This window comes from Schistocerca cancellata, chromosome 1 (assembly GCF_023864275.1).
Source record: "Schistocerca cancellata isolate TAMUIC-IGC-003103 chromosome 1, iqSchCanc2.1, whole genome shotgun sequence".
Classification (NCBI taxonomy): Eukaryota; Metazoa; Arthropoda; class Insecta; order Orthoptera; family Acrididae; genus Schistocerca; species Schistocerca cancellata.
In genome coordinates this window covers 314,853,923-314,877,704 of record NC_064626.1, presented here as the reverse complement: position 1 = coordinate 314,877,704, position 23,782 = coordinate 314,853,923, and the positions used below count along the sequence as shown (strand labels likewise).

Genomic DNA, 23,782 nt, shown 5'->3' with positions numbered 1-23,782 from the left:
ACCACACATATCTGTTACTAGAATTACGTGCGAAAAAAGTTACCGGTAGCAATATTCGACCCACAGACCTCACGGTTATGATACTACGTACTTAACTCGCTTGGCTGTGGACTTCCTGAATACGAGTAACCATAGAGAACATATAAGCACGGCTAATATGTTGAAACAAGATTTTCTCGAAAACGGTGGAGAGTTGCGTCTTCCTGTTTGCATATGTTGAAGTCCTCGTTGTACCATAAGAACACTGTCAGTATGAGTCAACTCGGTGAGGGGAATTTCGTATGGTCCCCTTGTGAGATGAAGAGGCGTGCACAGGATGAGCTACAGCAAACCATTCTTGAGACGGAAGGTCTCAAGAAAGACTGCACTGTAACAGATATTCATTAATCGAGTTCTGAATTTGAGCCTATACTAATATCAATAAAGCAGTTAAAATCATCAGGATGAATGAGGGTTGCCTAGAAAGAAACGCACCGCATTTTTTCCTTCAACAGTTCTTTGTTGAACGTAATGAGAACTACACACACGAAGGAATGGTGTTATATCTACGCATCCTATTTTTCAAAGTAATGTTCATACCGTTCTATGACCTTCTTCCAGCGTGAAACAAGAGCATTTATGCCTCGTCCTGGTGACGGAGCCAGTACTTCACTCTGTGAACCACCACCTCATCGTCCTCCAAATGTCTTTCACGAACGGCGCCCTTTAATGACCCAAACAAGTGGAAGTCCGAGGGGGCTAGGTCAAGGCTATAGGTTGGGTGGGGTAACACTGTACAACTCCGTTTTGTGATGTGTTCAGCAATCCTCAGACTTGTGTGGAGCGGAGCGTTATCGTGTTGCAACAAAACATTTTCTGTGCCACTGTGACGCCGAAATCGCAGGAAGCGCGTCTTGAGTTTTGTTAATGTACTGACATGCTTCTAAATTAATGATACCACCTCTTGGCATCACATAAATGGGAACCAAACCTTCACAGTCCCACAACACGGTGATTAAGACTTTACCGACGGAAGCATTTGCGTTGACTTTTTTCATCAGTGGAGGGTGGGAATAGCGCCATTCCATTGGCTGTCGTTTTGCTTTGTGCCCAAAATGGTGAACCCAGGTTTGATCACCTGTCCGGAACGAGAAAGCCTCCCCCTCAGTTTCAAAACGTTGCAACAAATCAAGGCAAATGCTTTTTTTGTGCGTCTTGTAATCCACTGTTAGACACCGCAGGACCAAGTTACACACACTTTTGAATATCTAAGACTGCGGATAACTGCATCCTCACTTCCTTTGCAATTGACGGATGTAGAACCAATTGCCGAGTCGTAATGCGTCTGTCCTCGCGAATACCATCTGCTCGCTGCAACATGCCAGGTGCGACAGCCTTGGATGGTCTCCCCTACCACTGCAAATTGTCGAGCTCCGCTGAACTCCCTTCTGATGGCCTCACCCTCCGTGCCCAGGGACTAACTGTACTTCTGTCGACAGCAGATGCTCCGTAGACTTCGCACAAGCGTTTGTGAATATTCCCCACAGTTTCATTCTCTGCAGTGAGAAAGTCAATGACGGCACGTTACTTGTAACCACATCACCTACAGACGCCATATTGAAACTGTCCTGCAGCTCTGCTATCTGTCGGAAGTGACGGAAACTTGGCTCGCTCACTCACAAGGGAACATCTCCATCGCACCCCCCTCAGATTTAGTTATAAGTTGGCACAGTGGATAGGCCTTGAAAAACTGAATATAGATCAATCGAGAAAACAGGAAGAATTTGTGTGGAACTATTAAAAAATAAGCAGAATATACAAACTGAATAGCCCATGCGCAAGATAGGCAACATCAAGGACAGTGTAAACTCAGGAGCGCCGTGGCCCCGTGGTTAGCGTGAGCAGCTGCGGAACGAAAGGTCCTTGGTTCAAGTCTTCCCTAGACTGAAAAGTTTACTTTCTTTATTTTTGCAAAGTTATGATCTGTCCGTTCGTTCATTGACGTATCTGTTCACTGTAATAAGTTTAGTGTCTGTGTTTTGCGACCGCACCGCAAAACCGTGCGATTAGTAGACGAAAGGACGTGCCTCTCCAATGGGAACCGAAAACATTTCATCGCAAGGTCATAGGTCAACCGATTCCTCCACAGGAAAACGTCTGATATATTCTATACGACACTGGTGACGGCATGTGCGTCACATGACAGGAATATGTTGTCGACCCACCTAACTTGTACACTTGGCGAATGGGTAAAAAGATTCTCCTAACTTGCCCGATTTAGGTTTTCTTGTGGATGTGATAATCACTCCCAAAAAAGTGATGAAAACATAAGAGTTTGTCATGTAAACCGAAAATAATAAATTAAAATTTTGGAAGGCTTGAACCAAGAACCTCTCATTCCGCAGCTGCTCACGCTAACCACGGGACCACGGCGCTCCTCAGCTCACATTCTCCTTGGTATTGCCTATCTTCCGCATGGACTACTCAGTTTGTATATTTTGCTTATTTTTTCATAGTTCCACACAACTTCTTCCTGTTTTCTCGATTGATCTGTGTTCAGTTTTTCAAGGCATATCCACTGTGCCAACCTATAACTAAATCTGAGGTGGGTGCGATGGGGAGGTTCCCTTGTCAGAATACATACGTAAAGTTTCGCATTCGTAGCATTGTTTTCAACTGAGAAAAAAATGCGGTGCCTTACTTTCTGGCCAACCCTCGTAATAAATGAACAAATAAAATCTTTAGTCGAAACAATAACTGTTCGAAATTTTTGTACTAGTTTTGTGAACCCAAAATCCTGCAAATACTTCTGCTCCTTTCTGTTCTCTAATTTTTTTGCTTTCGTTCATAACGTGTTGAATAGTATTAGTTGTGAAATCCTTCCTAGCATCAGATCGTAGAACAAAGCATTCTTATCCAGTAATGTACACAGATGAGCCAAAACAAAGGAAGGTAGGTAAACGGAGCAGAGACGAATGAAGAATCATTCTCACTAGCGTGAAACTCATACAGAGACTTCCGGTAACACGATGTTGGTTCCCTACCATGCCACTTTGAGCGTTGCAAGGTTACCAGTCCTTCGTCATCTCGTTTTCTTATTGCCTATATAAAGTCCAACACAACAATTTTTGTTTCACAATAAAGACAAGCTGGTTTCATCGCATTGTGTTTCTGATAATGACATTTTGTGTGTTTTGCACTCTCAACTGCATTGCAAATGCGTTGCTTGTATTCTGCTTGATTTCTGCTCGTATCCGTAATATTGAGCGGAGAAAGTGGTACCATATTTGTGTTTGTTTCCTTACAACAAAAAAACAACTTTAGACTTATCATGTTCTATTTTATTTTAGTAAACATCCATTTTTCGCACTTAGTAGAGAATTAAAGTTAGCAGCTTTTGAGAGAACTGGTATTCAACTTTATTACATCTTGTCACGGATTGAGTACACGGTTCCCAGTGATTCGCAGACTGTGGATGTAGATGTAGCTGAGTAGGCTTTGTAGTCATAACGACAAGAACATTCTTTCTTGTAAATTCTAAAAATGCTACAGTAATTACGCAAATGCGTTCGCACGTTATTAACACATATTACAAACAATACTTTTTAGCAGAAATCGGTGTACTGGAACTCATCCTCTCACTGCAGTGAAAATTTCCGAGGCCTCCATTAAATGCGAGAAAATACGAAAAACGGAAGCGAATAAAAACAGCGTAGAATACGAGCAGTGTACCTACAATGCATTTAAATCGAAAAATTCGCACACAGGTTCGTAAGCAGTAACAAACAGAAATGAGTCCGTAGAAATCCATGCAGGGAAATCAGATTCTGTTTTATATGTACAGAAACAAACAAGGAATCCTTTACCCCACCCAATACTGTTGGATGCGAACAAAAATTAAGCACAATACCGTCAACATTGTATATCTGCAATTCAATTCAAAGAGTGCAATACATCCAAGAAGATCGTAATCAGGAGCAGCATGCGATGAGACCAGTTTCTGTACCATGTGATGTCACAATATTTTTGGGTTTTGACAAGTGCTTTGAACTCGATAATGGACTTACGGTCCAAACTGTCGTACTTGGTTTGGAGAAGTAACTATTTTTACAGTCAACGACGATCAAGATGTTATTTACAAAGTTTTACATGACTGTGAAACCGCACTACAAGAAGTTCATCTCAGTTTTTGATTGAGGTTTTTCGAATATGGTTGTAAGGTCACAAAAACGTTTGCAAGTACGCACTTTTCCACCAGACTCCGAGACCCACCCATAAAGTATAAATGAAAAATACTATCAACTAATACTTTTCGGCTAGCAAAAATGCTGATTTTAACGTCATATCTTCCCGTATTGGAAGTTCACTGCCAGACCACACGGAGCGCTGCTGTCATTCTGTTTCCGTATCGTAACACGGTCCTAGCATTTCTTGCAATTTGGTATTCTGCGATCATTATAGCGACAATACGGACCTCAGATGGTGAAATCCACTGACATAAGAGGCTTTGACAAAGAACATATTGCATATTTTCCCATATTCAAAGTTCACTGCCAGTCCACTAGGAGCGCTCCTGTCGTTCTTGGTTTCCCTATCGTAACACGGGCCCTGCATTCTTGTAATTTGGTATTCTGCGGTCGTTATAGCGACAATGCGAACTGTAAATGGTGAATCCACAGGCATAAGAAGCTTTGGCATAGGACAGATTGCTATCAGCCATGAACGTGGGAACGAATATTACAGAAAAATCGAAGCTGGCCCGTTGTTCGTCTACTGCCGGTGTGAGCATCTATGGAACGTGGTTGAAGGACAGTGAAAACACGAATAGGCGAAAATGTGTTGGACCTCCACGTCTCATACCAAAATGTGAGCCGGCCGCAATGGCCGAGCGGTTCTAGGCGCTTCAGTCCGGTATCGCGCTGCTACTACGGTCGAATCCTGCCTCGGGCGTGGATGTTTAGGATGTCCTTAGGATCATTGGGTTTAAGTAGTTCTAAGTCTAGGGGACCGATGACCTCAGATGTTAAGTCCCATAGTACTTGGAGCCATTTGAACCATTTTTGAACAAAATGTGAAGGTCGGATGTTTGTGCGTTCTGTAAAGCATGATAGGCGGTAATGTGTGACAGGTCTGATGATATAGTAGAATGCCAGTGATGGTGCAAGTTTTTAGGAGCACAGCTTTCAGCGAATGTTGTTAAACGTGGGGCAGGTGACCCCTACGTGTTTCCATATTGCCCCAGTGACATCGTCAGTTACGATTGCAGTGAGTATAGCATCATCGAGATTTGACAATGGATCAATAGAAACGTGTCACCTGCTTGGATAACTACATTTCTTGATACGCTATCTCGATGCTCGTATACAGTTACGTCGTTATCAATGCGGTTGCGCTGAACACGCACCTTTCCACGGATGCAGGCTGGTGGGTATGGTATTATCCTGTGAGTGACATTCACGTGGGTTTCCATGGAAACTGTAGTAGTAATCAAAAGTACCTTCACAGTTGTGGACTACGTGAACGTTAGTGAGGAGAACCGGCATCCCTTCGTGCTTATGTCTTTCCTGCTAGCGACAGCACTATACCCCGTAATTGTCTCCCTCTGTGTTTCATCTCTGCTCACAGTAACTACTGGCTATGAAGACAATATTAAATGTTTTTTATTCCAGTTTTTGATCACAATATCAATTCTTTTGACGATGACCGGTTTCAGTCAGTAACGACCATCCTCAGTTCTACACCATGTCTTAAAGTGATAAGGCCGTAATGGCATCGTGTAGAAAAGATCTGAGGATGGTCATTACTAGCTGAAACCGGTCATAGTCAAAAGAATTGATATTGTGAAACTTCCTGGCAGATTAAAACTGTGTGCCCGACTGAGACTCGAACTCGGGACCTTTGCCTTTCGCGGGCAAGTGCTCTACCATCTGAGCTAAAGTTTGGAAGGTAGGAGACGAGGTACTGGCAGAAGTAAAGCTGTGAGTACCGGGCGTGAGTCGTGCTTCGGTAGCTCAGATGGTAGAGCACTTGCCCGCGAAAGGCAAAGGTCCCGAGTTCGAGTCTCGGTCGGGCACACAGTTTTAATCTGCCAGGAAGTTTCATATCAGCGCACACTCCGCTGCAGAGTGAAAATCTCATTCTGGAAACATCCCCCAGGCTGTGGCTAAGCCATGTCTCCGCAATATCCTTTCTTTCAGGAGTGCTAGTTCTGCAAGGTTCGCAGGAGAGCTTCTGTAAAGTTTGGAAGGTAAGAGACGGGGTACTGGCAGAAGTAAAGCTGTGAGTACCGGGCGTGAGTGGTGCTTCGGCAGCTCAGATGGTAGAGCACTTGCCCGCGAAAGGCAAAGGTCCCGAGTTCGAGTATCGGTCGGGCACACAGTTTTAATCTGCTAGGAAATTTCATATCAGCGCACACTCCGCTGCAGAGTGAAAATATCATTCTGGAATTGATATTGTGATCAAAGACTGGAGTAAAAAACATTTGACAGTACTGGATCACTGTTCATAAACGCGACTACGTCGCAGCCGGTGGAACACAATATTTTCGCACAGACAACGAGCTATAGACGAGCGTAGAGAAATGGGGGGAAGCATAGGCGGCTGCCTTCTATGACGAGGGTATTGGAAAGTTGGTACAACGCTACGACAAATGTCTAAGTCAGACTGGTGACTATGTAGAGCAGTTGGTGGAAGGTGAAGCTAACAGTTGCAGATAAAACATTTCTGATTTACACTGTTGTTTCCATTTCGCGACCGATCGGAACTTACTTTCTGGACAACCTTCGTATCTTGCTGGGTGACACGCTTTCACAGGACCTTAACATATTATTCGCTTCTAATGCATAACATGTAAGGATCACAGGAAGTATGCAGATTTTAGAAAACGTGGTTACAGTTGCGCAGACTGCCTCAGCTAAATGGCTACAGAGCGAGTATTAGTGCCTACTATAGCAGGTTACCAGGCGCCCATGTCATACTGTGTATTGCGTGATGTAGATGGACATAAAATTTTTCTGAAGGCGACAACTTTTCTACGGACTATATGCGTTCGGCAGCCACATGGCGTGCAATGGTTTTAAAGTACGACATTATGTGTCTGGTACCAGTAGAAAAAGATGTATACTCTCTTTCGAAAAAAAATTTGTTGTTTTTAATATTAGTATAATCTTTCAAGTTGGGTTACTTTGCTGAGGCGAAGGTCTAGGTTTCAAATTACTTATCAGTACTAATCTAGTTTGCATGGTATGAAGGTGCTAATCGACTTCTTATACTCCTCAACATTACGGCAAATAGATACGGCAAATGTGTGGCGTATTATCCACATTAAAAAAAATCATGTGTTCACCTGAATTAATTATGTTCTACACAAGAAAAGTAGGGGGGGGGGGAGTATTTTAACATGAGAGAGAGAAAATATACTCTACAGGTCGAGCGCGGCGTTTGGAGGTCTCGTACTTGATGATTAAAAAATACCCGTTTTAATTTAAGCTACGACGGAGAAGCCGTTGAAAGAAGTGCCTAATTGGAACGCTTTCCTCCCTCGGGGCTTCCCTGTTTTCTTTGCAATCGTTCTTTTTCGTGTTCTTTCGTGAGAATCTGTGCCAGCCCTAGCATGGCTAAGTTCAGGGCTCACTAAGACACTGAAGACTTCAACGCTGAGCATCCAACAGTACCGCAAGGAAAGTGGCTGACGGTGACGTGGTCTTGCTTGACAATAACTAATATAGTATTTGCACTAGATACTTCATTTCTGAGCTCCTGAGGAAGAGCGCGGTGGTGATCTTGAAATGTTTTGTTTAAATTCAATTTTGACACTGCTAGTAGACAGAAAATCATTTAGTCAAAACTCAGCGGATGTTTTCGTGCTATGTGAACCCATAGCATTCGCTTCTGGAATGCAGTTCAATGGAGTTCGTGCCCACAACTCCCGATTCTCCTATTCGACACATGTCAAACAAGTGAAGACCACATGGCACATGCAGCATGAGCTAAATACTGCGAGAAGTTTAGGCGTGTTGAGCGTTGTCTGAAACAACAGCCGCAACTTTGGTTGTTATGTTATTGTGTGATGACCTATTCACACATGTAGACGTATTTCATGGGATAAGGTACTCTAAAATTTGTGTATCACAGGTTTCGATTCAAGGAGGTAATGTTAGTATATCATACTGTTAAAATAAAACAGAATAAAAACAAAAATTTCATTATATTTTCAATTACGATTTCGTCACCTCAAAGACAGGGGTTGAAACCGGTTCGAAACGATGGAGGTACGACTACTGGAAGAAAACCGTCAAAAAGGGTGAAAACCTCTTCCTCATTATTTTATTGTAACTTAAATGATTTCCGTCACGTTAATATCACCCGCTGAATCCAATATTTTTTTACTGATTACGAATGAGGAGCTGAAAGGATCGGCATTATATATCACTAGTTATATTGGTTCCTATCTCCCAGACAGGAAAGACACACTAAAGGAAGCGTAAACCAAGAAGCTGATTCACTTAACGAAAGATAAAAAAACTGATTTCTCTTGAAGATGATGTTAGTATGCAGGGCAGAAAACGATGATATAACTTAATTTATAAAATTGTTTTAATCACAAGGGCCTGAATGGCATGTAGAAACCAACAGCCGTAAGAGTCTGACAGCAAGTAAATGATGTTGTCATAGGGCGAATCAAGAAAGCTTGCTCTATGCACTACAAATATGTGAAAATAAATTCTGCAAATATCCGATGTCTCTAAAATATTTCATTTGGAGCGCTTATGGAAAATGAAGAACCCTGGACGTATAGTTCTACAATATTACTGGAAGAGCACATTGTAGCACCGTTTCATAGTATTTTTAGTACACGCCACCATGTGTTTAAGGAGCTAAATTAGCTCAGGTGTCATATATTATATCATTTCCCCGTGAGCCATCTCCTACCTGTTGAACAAAATAACAATGAATGAGTGAGACAATAGCTGTAAATATGCGACATCGCTGTGTGACTGGCGTAAACAAAACCCAATTTGATGAGTGCTTCATTCCTGTGACAGAAAAGAGAAAAAGCGTTCGTGAACTGAATATGAAATTGTTCTCTGAAGGATAATTTTTCAGTCTGGTTGCGGGCAGCATCAGTTCTTAATGCGAATGCTCCACGTATACGTACATGTCTGTAACAAATTTCAGTAATGCACGCTCGTGCTCGAGCACTCGACGTGGAGGTAGACATTTTAGTGGAAAGATACTGCGCCACCAACATCTGGCCTCCAAAAAATGCTGTCATAAAGCTCCCGTTCATCATATCTTGTACCATCTTTTTTGGTTTAAATACGGGATCCCTCCACAGTGTCTCCAGGTGTGAGAAAATTTGGCACTGATGTTGGTGACCTATCAGTCGAACTGGTCAGAAATCCTGCTACACCTGTCGTCAAAATTTCCATTACATCTAATACCCACTTATCACTTTCACTTTCGAAGATCACTAACCTACATTTGCTATTAAGAATGCTAATCTTCCACGATCCAATCGATCGAGCGGCAGATTAGATTTTATCCACGAGCTCCGCCATAGTTCCCGCCAGAAGATCCGAATGAGTAACCTTTTACTTCTACATTATTTTCCCTAAGAGATTGCCAACTTCATTAAATCAAACAGCAGAGCGAGCCTTCCACGAGAAATAAACCGCCTGTAGTTTCCCCTAATTTCTTGCTGTGCAGTAGCACCAACATATGAGGGCTGATCAACAAATGGTTCAAATGACTCTAAGCACTGTGGGACTTAACATCTGAGGTCATCAGTCCCCTAGACTTAGAACTACTTAAACCTAACTAACCTAAGGACATCACACACATCCATGCCCGAGGCAGGATTCGAACCTGTGACCATAGCAGCAACGCGGTTCCGGACTGGAGCGCCTAGAACCGCTCGACCACAGCGTCCGGCGGCTGATCAACAGACTGCGACTAATTCTTTTTCCCCTACAGATTCCTGACAGCTTCCTATCCTTACCCTGAATAGAGCATCCTTGGTCTAGGGGTTGTCGGCACGGCAGCTTAGCGTGTTCGGTCAGAGGGTTACCTACCGTCTGTAACAAAAAACTGAGTGAACAGATCAACGGAGAACCTAAATGGGTGTCATCGGACCTCCACCCCGAACAAATTCAATGAACAATATAGAACAAAATGAGATAAAAAAAGCGTAGCGCCTTTGATTAGCAATCAAAACGTCCTCGGTCCTGGGTTCAAATCAGCTACCGCTTGAATTTTGATTAATAATCAGAATTGGCGGCCAAAGACTTTCGGCATAAGAAGTCGCCCTAATTCTGCTAACGGCCCTGTTAAAGAAAGCGGAGGAGCGGACAGATGTTCAGGGCATTCTTTTGTCCTTGGGGTGGAAAACTGTCTCTAAAGCCGGAAAAAGAAGCAATAATCAACGGCACGAGGATGAAGAAGACATTGGAAACCACTGCATTAAGGACACATAACGTGTATCCACAGGACATGTCGCCTGTAACTGAAAAAGTGTCATGATGATCTCCACATTTGCAAAAGACTCGGAACTCCGAGGTGACCATAAGGAAAACATTGAATAATTAACGAAAGGAATGTCAGGAGCTTGAATGTGGTAGGGAAGCTGAAACAATCTGAAGGCGGAGATGCAAAGGCTCAATGTAGCTATAGTGGGGCCAGTGAAGTAAAATGGGAAGAAGATAAGGATCTCTGATCAGATTAGTATACGGTAATATTAACAGCAGCAGAAAATGACATAATGGGAATAGGGTTCGTTATGAATAGAAGGGTACGGCAATGACGCTGTTACAGTGAACAGTTCAGTGATAGGGTTGTTCTTGTCGGAATAGACAGCAACCCAACATCGACAAAGAGAGTTCAGGTATAAATGCCGACGTCGCAAGCTGAAGATGAAGAGATAGAGAATGTGTATGAGGATATTGAAAGGGTAATGCAGTATGTAAAGGGGTATGAAAACCTAATACTCATGGGAGATTGGAATGCAGTTGCAGGGGAAGGAGTAGAAGAAAAGGTTACAGGAGAATATGGGCTTGGACAAGGAGTGACAGAGGAGAAGGACTAATTGAGTTCTGTAATAAAATTCAGCTAATAATAGCGAATAGTCTGTTCAAGAATCACAAGAGGAGGAGATATACTTGGAAAAAAAAACAGGTGATACAAGATTTCAGTTAGATTACAGAATGGTCAGACAGAGATTCCCAAATCAGATACTAGATTGTAAGGGGTACCCAGAAACAGACGTAGACTCCGATCACAATGTAGTAGTGATTAAGAGTAGGCTGAAGTTCAAGAGATTACTCAGGAAGAGTGAATACACAAAGAAGTGGGATACGGAAGAACTAAGGGAATAGTTCCGTAGGTAGTACAGTTGAAGAGGAATGGACATCTCTAAAAATGACAATCACGTAAGTTAGAAAGAAAAATATAGGTATAAAGAATTTAACTGTGGAGGACCCGTAGATAACAGAAGAAATACTTCAGTTGATCGATGGAAAAAGGAAGTAGGAAATTGTTCAGGGAAATTCAGGAATACAGAAATAGAAGTGCAGGGAAGCTAAGATGAAATGCCTGCATGAAAAATGTGAAGAAATTGAAAAAGAAATGACTGTCGAAAGGAAGGACTGACTCAGCATACAGGAAAGTCAAAACAACCTTCGGTGGCATTAAAAGCAAGGGTGGTAACATTAGGAGTGCAACCGGAATTTAACTGTTAAATGCAGAGGAGAGAGCGGATAGATGGAAAAAGTACAATGAAGGCCTCTATAGGGCGGGAGATTTGACTGATGTGGTAGAAGAAGTAACAGTAGTCGATTTAGAAGAGATAGGGGATCCAGTATCAGAATTAGAATTTAGGAGAGCTTTGGGGAACTTAAGGTCAAATGGGACAGAAAGAATAGATAACATTCCATCAATATCTCTATACTCATTGGGGAGAGTGGCAACAAAACGACTATTCATGTTCGTGGGTAGAATGTATCTTGCAACATACCATATGACCTTCGGAAAAATATCATCCACTTAATTACGAAGACTGCACGAGCTGACAATTACGAGTATTACCATACAATCAGCTTAACAGCTCATGCATCCAAGTTGCTGACGGGAATAATATACAGAAGCACGGAAAAGGAATTTGAGGATATGATAGATCACGATGACTTTGGCTTTAGAAAAGATAAAGGCACCAGAGAGGCAATTGTAACGTTGCTGTTGATAATGGAAGCAAGAGTAAAGAAAAACCAAGACACGTTGATAGGACTTGTCGACATGGAAAAAGCGTTCGACTATGTGAAGTGGTCTAAGATGTTCGAAACTCTGAGAAAAATAGGGGTAAGCTATAGAGAGAGACGGTAATTCACAGTATCTAGAAGAGCCAAGAAGTAATAATAAGAGTGGACGGCCAAGAACGAAGCGCTCAGATTAAAACGGACGTAAGACAGAGATGTAGTCTTTCCCCCCTACTGTTCAATCTGTACATCGAAGAAGCAATGACGGAAATGAAAGGTTCAAGAGTGGAATTACAATTCAAGGTGAAACGCTATCAATGATACGATTCGCTGATGAATTGCTATCCCAAGTGAAAGTGAAGAAGAATGACAAGATATTTTTGGAAATTTGTGGTAAGCTACTACGCGACCAAACTGCTGAGGTCTTCGGTCCTTAGGCTTACACACTACTTAATCTAATTTAAACTAACTTACACTAAGCACATTAATCACACCCAAGCCCGAGGGAGGACTCGATCCTCCGACGGTGGGAACCGCGCGAACCGTGGCAAGGCTCCCTAGGCAGCGTGGCTACCCCGCATCTTACAAGATATGTCGAATGGAATAATTAATCTAATGAGCACAGAATATGGGTTAAGAGTAAATAGAAGGAAAGCGACAGTAATGAGAAGTAGCAGAAATGATAACAGCGAGAAACTTAACATCAAGTTTGATGATCTCAAAGTAGATGAAGTTAAGGAATTCTACCTGGGCAGCAAAATAATCAATGACGGACAGAGCAAGGAGGACATCGAAAGCAGACTAGCAATGGCAAAAAGGGAATTCCTGGGCAAGAGAGGTGTACTAGTATTAAACATAGGCCGTAATCTGAGGAAGAAATTTCTGAGGATGTACGTCTGGAGCACAGCATTGTATGATAGTGAAACACGGGCAGTGGGAAAACCGGAACAGAAGAGAATCGAAGCACTTGAGGTGTGGTGCTATAGGCGAACGTTAAAAATTGGGTGGACTGATAAGGTAAGAAATGAGGAGGTTCTGCGCAGTATCGAAGAGGAAAGGAATATATGGAAAATACTGACAAGGAGAAGGAACAGGATAAAAGACATCTGATAAGACCTCAGGGACTTCTATGGTACTAGAGCGAGCTGTAGAAGGCAAAAACTGTAGAAGAAGACAGAGACTGGAATACATCCAGCAAATACACTCCTGGAAATTGAAATAAGAACACCGTGAATTCATTGTCCCAGGAAGGGGAAACTTTATTGACACATTCCTGGGGTCAGATACATCACATGATCACACTGACAGAACCACAGGCACATAGACACAGGCAACAGAGCATGCATAATGTCGGCACTAGTACAGTGTATATCCACCTTTCGCAGCAATGCAGGCTGCTATTCTCCCATGGAGACGATCGTAGAGATGCTGGATGTAGTCCTGTGGAACGGCTTGCCATGCCATTTCCACCTGGCGCCTCAGTTGGACCAGCGTTCGTGCTGGACGTGCAGACCGCGTGAGACGACGCTTCATCCAGTCCCAAACATGCTCAATGGGGGACAGATCCGGAGATCTTGCTGGCCAGGGTAGTTGACTTACACCTTCTAGAGCACGTTGGGTGGCACGGGATACATGCGGACGTGCATTGTCCTGTTGGAACAGCAAGTTCCCTTGCCGGTCTAGGAATGGTAGAACGATGGGTTCGATGACGGTTTGGATGTACCGTGCACTATTCAGTGTCCCCTCGACGATCACCAGTGGTGTACGGCCAGTGTAGGAGATCGCTCCCCACACCATGATGCCGGGTGTTGGCCCTGTGTGCCTCGGTCGTATGCAGTCCTGATTGTGGCGCTCACCTGCACGGCGCCAAACACGCATACGACCATTATTGGCACCAAGGCAGAAGCGACTCTCATCGCTGAAGACGACACGTCTCCATTCGTCCCTCCATTCACGCCTGTCGCGACACCACTGGAGGCGGGCTGCACGATGTTGGGGCGTGAGCGGAAGACGGCCTAACGGTGTGCGGGACCGTAGCCCAGCTTCATGGAGACGGTTGCGAATGGTCCTCGCCGATACCCCAGGAGCAACAGTGTCCCTAATTTGCTGGGAAGTGACGGTGCGGTCCCCTACGGCACTGCGTAGGATCCTACGGTCTTGGCGTGCATCCGTGCGTCGCTGCGGTCCGGTCCCAGGTCGACGGGCACGTGCACCTTCCGCCGACCACTGGTGACAACATCGATGTACTGTGGAGACCTCACGCCGCACGTGTTGAGCAATTCGGCGGTACGTCCACCCGGCCTCCCGCATGCCCACTATACGCCCTCGCTCAAAGTCCGTCAACTGCACATACGGTTCACGTCCACGCTGTCGCGGCATGCTACCAGTGTTAAAGACTGCGATGGAGCTCCGTATGCCACGGCAAACTGGCTGACACTGACGGCGGCGGTGCACAAATGCCGCGCAGCTAGCGCCATTCGACGGCCAACGCCGCGGTTCCTGGTGTGTCCGCTGTGCCGTGCGTGTGATCATTGCTTGTACAGCCCTCTCGCAGTGTCCGGAGCAAGTATGGTGGGTCTGACACACCGGTGTCAATGTGTTCTTTTTTCCATTTCCAGGAGTGTAATTGAGGACCTAGGTTGCATGTGTTACGCTGAGATGAAGAGGTTGGCACAGGAGAGGAACTCGTGGCGAGTCGCATCAAACCAGTCAGAAGACTGCCGAAAAAAAAACCACCGAATATTTTACAAGAACGTATTTTTATGTATAATGTCCTCTGGCGGCAGCGCTCGGGTATCCGTATGTTGCTAGTAATGTATTTTGTTGGCGCTCTTTGCATTTCGCATACCAAACGATGGAGGTGACGCGAGAGAAGTAGTACGACACAACCAAATTCTGTGTTCGTTTAAGCCACACAGCCACTAAAATTTACGAAAAGTTGCTGCAAGCGTACGGCGAAGATGCACTACCTCGTGCAAAAACGTTTAGTGGTTCAAGGAGTTCATAGAAGGCCGTTTTGTCCAAGGTAAGGCGGGTCTTGTAATTCGGATTGTGCTGCGACTGATGTCAACACCAGCGCAACTGCTGTGATTGTGTATCGACGGATAACATCAAGCAACCTCAGCGAAGTGTTGAGAATTTTATATGCAGTATCTTTACGATTATTCGTGATCATCTCCATATGAACAGGCTTTGTGACCGTTGGAGGCCACGGCTGCTGACTCCCGAAGAAAATGCTCTGGGGATGGAGACAAGCCGTGAAGTGTTGCATCTCTTTGCTGATGGAGGGGATGCATTTCGGGAATCCATTATCATCGGTGATGAGTCATGGCTGCATCATTATGATCCTGAAGGAAAACGTGGCAGCATAGTGTAGAAATCACCAGATTGTCCAACAGGAAAAAGGTTATACCATCCGCAGGGAAAGTGATGGTGATAAGAGTTTTCATTGTCCTAGATTTTTCAGGACACACATTGCGATTAAATGATCATAACTTTTTCGGAATGGGTCACGACTTCATCACTGCAATGCGCTGCCTCACGTCGCAATCGTAGCGATACATTATCTGGTTCAATTCAACATTCCACTGTACCGCATCCGCGTTATAGCTTCGATCTTGCACAGTATGATATTTTTTTTATTCGCACCACGAAAGATAAAGCTTCAGGGCATTCGATTTCAGAACTCTGAAGCAGCGCTCAAGAAAACTAAGGCGACTCTCGAGGACCTGACAAAGAATGACCTGCACTATGTGTTCGAGGACTGAATACGCTGAAAAAGTGCGTTCAAGTAGGAGGGCAATACTTTGAAACAGATCATGTAAACGTTAAAATGAAGTAATAAGCATCTGTCAAAAAATCAGTCTCTGTCTTCGTTAAACAACCCTCGCAGAAGGTCCATGTTACAGGATCGGATGAGTCTATCATTCAGACACGACCCTGCAACTTTCACATTATATCTTGCGAACCATTGATGAAGGGTATCAGACGGATGCCATATTCCTTGACTTCCGGAAAGCGTTTGACTCGGTGCCCCACTGCAGACTCTTAACTAAGGTACGAGCATATGGGATTGGTTCCCAAATATGTGAATGACTCGAAGACTTCTTAAGTAATAGAACCCAGTACGTTGTCCTTGATGGTGAGTGTTCATTTTTTTTTACTCTCATTTTGTTCGCTTTTGTTCGTTGCATCTGCTCGGGGCCTACGTCGTAAGACATGCATTTATGTTCGTTGTTGATCGATTGACTCAGTTTTTTTTATTACAGAGGGCATGTAACCCTCTGACTGAACACGCTCAGCTACCATGCCGGCGTTTCATCGGAGGTGAGGTTATCATCTGGAGTGCCTCAGGGAAGTGTGGTAGGTCCGCTGTTGTTTTCTATCTACATAAATGATCTTTTGGATAGGGTGGACAGCAATGTGCGGCTGTTTGCTGATGATGCTGTGGTGTACGGGAAGATGTCGTCGTTGAGTGACTGTAGGAGGATACAAGATGACTTGGACGGGATTTGTGATTGGTGTAAAGAATGGCAGCTAACTCTAAATATAGATAAATGTAAATTAATGTAGATGAATAGGAAAAAGAATCCCGTAATGTTTGAATACTCCATTAGTAGTGTAGCGCTTGACACAGTCACGTCGATTAAATATTTGGGTGTAACATTGCAGAGCGATATGAAGTGAGACAAGCATGTAATGGCAGTTGTGGGGAAGGCGGATAGTCGTCTTCGGTTCATTGGTAGAATTTTGGGAAGATGTGGTTCATCTGTAAAGATAGACCGCTTATAAACACTAATACGACCTATTGTTGAGTACTGATTGAGCGTTTGGGATCCCTATCAGGTCGGATTGAGGGAGGACATAGAAGCAATTTAGAGGCGGGCTGCTAGATTTGTTACTGGTAGGTTTGATCATCACGCGAGTGTTACGGAAATGCTTCAAGAACTCGGGTGGGAGTCTCTGGAGGAAAGGAGGCGTTCTTTTCGTGAAACGCTACTGAGGAAATTTAGAGAACCAGCATTTGAGGCTGACTGCAGTACAATTTTACTGCCGCCAACTTATATTTCGCGGAAAGACCACAAAGATAAGATAAGAGAGATAAGGGCTCGTACAGAGGCATATAGGCAGTCATTTTTCCATCGTTCTGTTTGGGAGTGGAACAGGGAGAGAAGATGCTAGTTGCGGTACGAGGTACCCTCCGCCACGCACCGTATGGTGGATTGCGGATCAGTTACTGAACTGTCGAGAATTGTCAGCTACTAAAGAAGCTGCTGCCCCTTTCTACAGATGCCCCTCCGATGTGTCTGCACGTACAATAAGAGCTGTTTGAGACGTCAGCACTTTAATTCACGCCAACCGTTAACATTCATTTAGTACTGAGCTATAATAAAGTGAATCATTACAGTCATACGTACCACGCAGATACACACTTGACCATAACAGGTCAAAGAAATTAATGACAACATACCTCTGCCATAGACTGTCTCAGAACTGATTATGACTTTCATGCTGCAATTTATGACAGAGTTATTCTAGCGTCTGTCAAAGGGAAAGCTGTTAATTTAACTAGACCGGTCCATGTTACCTGATGACGAGGGTAGTGCGGAAACGAAAACTGCCTGGAGTTCTTGCCGTGCTTATAATGTGCGACTATTGTTTACTGTCAGAGGATTCTCAGTGCGGTGGCTGACGGGAGAGCTGTTTCGACAGAAATTGAATCACCTCGGTCGGTACTGACGGACTTCTCTGCACAACCAACGTAGCCAGTTTAAGCTAGCAGAGCTCAGTGTATGTACTTAATCGCTAACAAAAACTATATTGTTAATATCGTTTACTAAGTGGGTGTCCTGGGCTTACTCTCACAATCATAGGGTGACGTTTTCGCAGAAACAATACCGTTACAACAGTGCTATAGTACCAGGGAACAATGTTGGCAGTCAACGATGATAGCGACCGGAAACAAGTGAATAACGACCTTAAATCTTACAGTACCTTCCGACTTCCTGTCACAACAGCTACTTCTATCAGCCATAGCGCTCCGAGAATCTTATTTAAGTGAGCAATTAATAATAATGTGTTTCAAAGTTAGCAGCCAGCCATGCATAACAAATATTTAAAAAACATATAGTTTTAAATGGTCTCTTATTTTGTCACATTACAGGTAATTTAAATGCCTACATATGGCTTTGAGAGATCTGGTAGCGAGCGCATATTTTTCTGGAAAATTATGTACTGGTTTATGCTCTTTATCGACGTGCGTTTTGTAATTTTTGTGGGGCTCTACAGACAACGTTACCGTGCGCGCAGAAACACTACTGTAATAGAATGGGTGTCAGTTCGTAACGTAACAACAATACACATACACGTATGTACCCGACATTTTGTTTCATTGGTAAGTATATTCCACGTAAGCTTTTTTTTTCATGCTAAAGCATACTAAAATTTCTGAGTGTGTTATTAACTACATTTGAATATTTTATTTGTGTGCTGTGAAATAAATATTGCGAAATCTGTATCCAAAGTTTGAGAGGATGTTCAGGGATAGCTACTGAGTATTTTAGTATCAGGGATCCACCATCGCAGGCTGTTCGTTAAAGAGTAATAGTTGTTGTTGTTATGGTCTTCAGTCCAGAGAGTGGTTTGATGCAGCTCTCCATGCTACTCTATCGTGTGCAAGGTTCTTCATCTCCCATTACCTACTGCAACCTACATCCTTCTGAATCTCTTTAGTGTATTCATCTCTTGGTCTCCCTCTGAGATATTTACTCTCCACGCTGCCCTCCAGTACTAAACTGGTGATCCCTTAATGCCTCAGAATATGCCCTACCAACCGATTCCTTCTTCTAGTCAAGCTGTGCCACAAATTTCTCTTCTCTCTAATTCTATTCAGTACCTCGTCATTAGTTATGTGATCTACCCATCTAATCTTCAGCATTCTTCTGTAGCACCACTTTTCGAAAGCTTCTATTCTCTTCTTGTCTAAACTATTTATCGTCCATGTTGTACTTCCATACACGGCTACACTCCACACAAATACTTTCAGAAACGACTTCCTGACACTTAAATCTATACTCGATGTTAACAAATTTCTATTCTTCAGAAATGCTTTTCTTGCCATTGCCAGTCTACATTTTATATTCTCTCTACTTCGACAATCATCAGTTATTTTGCTCCCCAGATAGCAATACTCATTTACTACTTTAAGTGTCTCATTTCCTAATCTAATTCCCGCAGTATCACGCGATTTAATTCGACTACATTCCATTATCCTCGTTTTGCTTTTGTTGATGTTCATCTTATATCCTCCTTTCAAGACCGTGTCCATTCCGTTCAGCTGCTCTTCCAGGTCCTTTGCTGTCTCTGACAGAATTACAATGTCATCGGCGAACCTCAAAGTTTTTATTTCTTCTCCGTGGATTTTAATTCCTACTCCGAATTTTTCTTTTGTTTCCTTTACTGCTTGCTCAATATACAGATTGAATAACATCGGGGAGAGGCTACAACCCTGTCTCACTCCCTTCCCAACCACTGCTTCCCTTTCATGTCCCTCGACTCTTATAACTGCCATCTGGTTAGTAGTGTAGCTACGTTTTATTCGGTATGTCACCGCAGTCACCATTGCTTCTGTGAAAGTACGCTCACAACAGTGGAAAAACCTGTAATGTGCAATAAATAAAACATACAAAACACAGAGTATTGCGCCTGTGTACACACGGCTGACTACTGTGACATGGCTGCCGCAGGTGGGGCAACAGATCAGCACAGCGCCATTATGCCGCTCTTACATTGCATTCAGTGAACCCACACACGGGGTGCATATCCGCCAACTCCTCATCGGTAAACATATCGATAGTACTGCTGCGAATCACAGCTAACGCGCAACTAACTCTGCCGAGAAGCAAAACCCTACACAGTCCCGAGCAGAACTGAATGTAAACTTGAGGGCAACAAGTTAAAGAAGGGCATTACCACTGTCAACAGCACGTACCGTGAGCGAATGGAAGCAAGAGACGCAGCGTATACCATCGGAAATTGGACTGTTATACGTTATTTTCAGTGCGTTACGTCCGCCACCGGTAGCTGAGTGGAGCCAGCACGGTAACTCAGCTTGTTCGGTCAGTAGGTTAGCAGCCCTCTATAATAAAAAAACTGAGTTAATGGATCAACGACGAACTGAAACGCTATGTAGTGCCGAACTGACCAATAGATCTCACCAGAGGTGGGCCCGTCACTATAAAAGGATGCGGGAAGTACACTCCTGGAAATTGAAATAAGAACACCGTGAATTCATTGTCCCAGGAAGGGGAAACTTTATTGACACATTCCTGGGGTCAGATACATCACATGATCACACTGACAGAACCACAGGCACATAGACACAGGCAACAGAGCATGCACAATGTCGGCACTAGTACAGTGTATATCCACCTTTCGCAGCAATGCAGGCTGCTATTCTCCCATGGAGACGATCGTAGAGATGCTGGATGTAGTCCTGTGGAACGGCTTGCCATGCCATTTCCACCTGGCGCCTCAGTTGGACCAGCGTTCGTGCTGGACGTGCAGACCTCGTGAGACGACGCTTCATCCAGTCCCAAACATGCTCAATGGGGGACAGATCCGGAGATCTTGCTGGCCAGGGTAGTTGACTTACACCTTCTAGAGCACGTTGGGTGGCACGGGATACATGCGGACGTGCATTGTCCTGTTGGAACAGCAAGTTCCCTTGCCGGTCTAGGAATGGTAGAACGATGGGTTCGATGACGGTTTGGATGTACCGTGCACTATTCAGTGTCCCCTCGACGATCACCAGTGGTGTACGGCCAATGTAGGAGATCGCTCCCCACACCATGATGCCGGGTGTTGGCCCTGTGTGCCTCGGTCGTATGCAGTCCTGATTGTGGCGCTCACCTGCACGGCGCCAAACACGCATACGACCATCATTGGCACTAAGGCAGAAGCGACTCTCATCGCTGAAGACGACACGTCTCCATTCGTCCCTCCATTCACGCCTGTCGCGACACCACTGGAGGCGGGCTGCACGATGTTGGGGCGTGAGCGGAAGACGGCCTAACGGTGTGCGGGACCGTAGCCCAGCTTCATGGAGACGGTTGCGAATGGTCCTCGCCGATACCCCAGGAGCAACAGTGTCCCTAATTTGCTGGGAAGTGGCGGTGCGGTCCCCTACGGCACTGCGTAGGATCCTACGGTCTTGGCGTGCATCCTTGCGTCGCTGCGGTCCGGTCCCAGGTCGACGGGCACGTGCACCTTCCGCCGACCACTGGCGACAACATCGATGTACTGTGGAGACCTCACGCCCCACGTGTTGATCAATTCGGCGGTACGTCCACCCGGCCTCCCGCATGCCCACTATACGCCCTCGCTCAAAGTCCGTCAACTGCACATACGGTTCACGTCCACGCTGTCGCGGCATGCTACCAGTGTTAAAGACTGCGATGGAGCTCCGTATGCCACGGCAAACTGGCTGACACTGACGGCGGCGGTGCACAAATGCTGCGCAGCTAGCGCCATTCGACGGCCAACACCGCGGTTCCTGGTGTGTCCGCTGTGCCGTGCGTGTGATCATTGCTTGTACAGCCCTCTCGCAGTGTCCGGAGCAAGTATGGTGGGTCTGACACACCGGTGTCAATGTGTTCTTTTTTCCATTTCCAGGAGTGTATTAAGTTGTCTACAATAATGACAGAAGCTGAAGGAATGAATTAAAATCTGTGCGACAGCCGGGACGTGAACTTGGATCTCTTTGCTTACTAGGCAGGTGCGTTAGCCATTGCCAAGTCCTGGCAGTGGTACAAAATTTAATTCATATCTTTACCTTCTGTCATTATCGTACATAAAGTTGAGGGTCGTATCTATCAGATTTACGAGGGTGGTTTGAAAAGTTCTTGGAACGGAACAGAAAAAAAAGTACTTACATCACTGAAACTATTTTTATTTTTCAATGTAATCTCCTTGTAGATTAATGTGCTTGGTCCAACGATGTTGCCATCTCGAAAATGAGTTTCCTCTAGGCCTGCAAAGTAGTTGTCAACTCTGGCTGTCAATTCTTCGTTTGAGGTGACTCTTCGTCCACCAAGAAAAATTTTCAGTTTTGGGAAGGGAAGGAAGTCCGACGGAGCCATATCAGGGGGATAAGGCGGGTTTGGCAACAATTCATACCTTAGTTCGTGTAATTTTTCCATGGCTACGGCACATGTGGGGGGCGCGGATTGTCTTGACGGAAGATGACTTTCTTCCTTGCTAAACCTGACATTTTTTTTTTGGAGTGTCTTTTGTTGCAATTTTCTAGGAGATTAGCGTAGTATTCTTCAGACATTGTTTCCCAGTGGGTAGATAATCTACAAACAGAATCCCCTTCGCATCGCAGAACACTGATGCCATGACATTTACCGCCGAAGAAACTGTCTTTGCCTTCTTTGGTGGCGGAGAATCAGCATTTTTCCGCTGCTTTGACTGTTGTTTTGTCTCTGAGGTATGGCAGTGCACCCAAGTTTCATCTGTGGTCGCAAACCGGCGCAAAAAATCTTGTTTGTTTTTCCTAAAACGGGCCAAACATTGTTCTGGTATGTCTATTCTCACGCGTTTTTGATTCAGCGTCAAGAGTCGCGGCGCCCATCAGATAATTTTTTCATTTCTAATTCTTGTGTTAAAATGCGATATACCCTTTCAGATGACATCTGGCAAGATTGAGCAATCTCACGTACTTTCTATCGGCGATCCTCCATGACCATTTTGTGCACTTTTGCAATGATTCCTGAAGTAGGGACACATCTTGGCCGACCACCGCGCGGACCATCATCTCCCGACCAAATTTAAATGCATTTGTCCACTCGGCAACAGTTGACTATGAAGGAGCAGAGTCCCCCACTGCATTCTGGAAACTGGCATGAATGTCCTTTGCTTTCATACCTTTCTTTACGAAGTACATCTACATCTACATCTACATCCATACTCCGCAAGCCATCTGACGGTGTGTGGCGGAGGGTACCTTCAGTACCTCTATCGGTTCTCCCTTCTATTCCAGTCTCGTATTGTTCGTGGAAAGAAGGATTGTCGGTATGCCTCTGTGTGGGCTCTAATCTCTCTGATTTTATCCTCATGGTCTCTTCGCGAGATATACGTAGGAGGGAGCAATATACTGCTTGACTCTTCGGTGAAGGTATGTTCTCGAAACTTTGACAAAAGCCCGTACCGAGCTACTGAGCGTCTCTCCTGCAGAGTCTTCCACTGGAGTTTATCTGTCATCTCCGTAACGCTTTCGCGATTACTAAATGATCCTGTAACGAAGCGCGCTGCTCTCCGTTGGATCTTCTCTATGTCTTGTATCAACCCTATCTGGTACGGATCCCACACTCCTGAGCAGTATTCAAGCAGTGGGCGAACAAGCGTACTGTAACCTACTTCCTTTGTTTTCGGATTGCATTTCCTTAGGATTCTTCCAATGAATCTCAGTCTGGCATCTGCTTTACCGACAATCAACATTATATGATCATTCCATTTTAAATCACTCCTAATGCGTACTCCCAGATAATTTATGG

General features: G+C 44.5%; 1 long non-coding RNA gene across 1 annotated transcript in view; it reads right to left on the bottom strand.

Annotated features, from left to right (window-relative positions):
* Positions 1-23,782, bottom strand: part of LOC126161235 (uncharacterized) — a 524,432-nt gene that overhangs the window by 146,519 nt on the left and 354,131 nt on the right. The gene's annotated exons all lie outside the window — the stretch shown is intronic.